The 1,903-nt window shown below is 38.1% G+C and overlaps 1 non-coding gene across 1 annotated transcript; it reads right to left on the bottom strand.

Moving 5' to 3' along the window:
• Positions 1 to 1,399: 1,399 nt before the first annotated feature.
• Positions 1,400 to 1,505, bottom strand: LOC140853522 (small nucleolar RNA R71). The gene has a single exon (XR_012136592.1). It is a non-coding gene; the product is annotated as a small nucleolar RNA R71 (small nucleolar RNA).
• Between the last annotated feature and the right edge of the window lie 398 nt (positions 1,506 to 1,903).

Genomic DNA, 1,903 nt, shown 5'->3' on the forward strand with positions numbered 1-1,903 from the left:
ACATCAATTTTAAGATAATTTATTTTCTAAATCAAAACAATGCTTCTTTCTTTTATTTTGCAATCTCAACTTAGTCCAAGGTCCCTGAAGATATGATCTCGACTCATCCTACCTACGTAGTGAGTAGAGTTATCTTTGGTGCTATCAACGACTATGCATTAAATTTTGGCACCGTTTCGGAGACCTTGGCACGGTTGAATTAAAAAAAAAAACCACTAACATTTCATAACACTTAACTAAAATAGCGTAACCTCAAATATAAAAATTTCTAACTTGATTGGATACCTTGTTTCTTTGCATTGCATCTCCATAATTAACTTTAAGGGTGCAACCCATTAACTAAGATAAGGTGGGGATTTGATCACCCTTCCTTGGCCCATAAATCACTCCCTTGTATTTGTATAACCTAGACTTTAATCTAAAATTAATTAGACGTTGACCCTAAGGATTTTGAGCTCATTAGGACAAGTGACCCTGAGAGTTGAACCAGGTTAGACTTGGTCAGCTAGCTGGTGTCTAGGCAGGTGGTTTGTGGGACGACTGGGCCCGAAGGAAGATGGTTTTTAATTGGTTCCGTTCGCTGACCTGGTTAATTTAATTGGTGTCTACGGAAAGCAACGAGGGGACTCCCACCAATCTTACACTTATCTGGCCAGTTGGTTGGTCAAGCTCCGACTTGGAGGGCTTGAAGGCTAACTACAGTTAGGAGCTGTCTAGAACTAGGATAACTTTAGGATAAAGAGTCCACTGCGTGCTAACTTGATTGGAATTAAAATCTAACCACAACTAATTCTTCTATTAGTTTTAGGACTTTTTAGGATCTCTTCTTTAGAACTCTTTTCTCTCTTCTCTTCTCCTCTTAATAATAATAAAAAAAATAATCCTTAACAGACTAGGATAGTCCTACATAGACCTTTTAGTTGCATGTTAGGTCGACGATCACTAAAACCCGACTTGCAACCATTAGACGAAGAATTAGAAAAGACTCTTAGGACTATCCTAGTTAGAAATATGGCTGCACCTGGTGAGGCTAATCCTCCATGCCCATTGAGAGAATATTTCACTCCATCCTCGTATACCTACTCTCCATGCATTCAAGCACCTCCAGTAGAAGCTACCCAATATGAGATTAAGTCTAGCATTATTCAAATGTTGCCATCATTCTATGGACTTAGTAACGAGGACCCATACAAACACTTGGATGAATTTTCTAAAATTTATTCTACAGTAAAAATCTAAAACTTCTCCGATGATGCCCTTAGGTTGAAACTGTTCCCTTTCTCACTTAAGGACAAAGTCAAGCATTGGTTAAACTCCTTAGACTCTATAACCATTTCAACTTGGGATCATCTTCAAAGAGAATTTCTCAAGAAATACTTTTCAATTGGAAAAATAAATCAAATTAGAAAAGCTATCACTAGTTTTTTCCAATTGGAGGGTGAACTTTTTCATGAGACATGAGAAAGGTTAAGGAACCTCATTCGTAAATGTCCACACCATGCTGTCCCTAAATGGCAACTTTGTCAGTATTTTTATGATGGTCTATCTGAGAAACACCGACAAATGGTTGATGCATCATGTGGTGGGACATTCATGCTAAAGAGTGAGGATGAAGCCTGGCAGCTCTTTGAAATACTTAGTGAGAATTTCCTACATCATATGTCTGCCATCTCTAGAGAACAACCCATGCTTCAACAAAAAAGAAATAGAATTTATCAGATTGGAAATGTCATGGATATCCACAGTAAGGTAGATGAACTGTCCCAAAAATTAGACAGTCTTCTAAATACTGGACAATCCCCGATTCCATCTAACCCAATCCAAGAAGTTTGTACATTGTGTGCAAGTCCGAACTATTTTGTTAGTGAATGCCCAGCCGCACCTCAATTTTCTGAGTTTGTGC

The sequence above is a fragment of the Elaeis guineensis genome, chromosome 13 (genome assembly GCF_000442705.2).
Source record: "Elaeis guineensis isolate ETL-2024a chromosome 13, EG11, whole genome shotgun sequence".
Taxonomy (NCBI): domain Eukaryota; kingdom Viridiplantae; phylum Streptophyta; class Magnoliopsida; order Arecales; family Arecaceae; genus Elaeis; species Elaeis guineensis.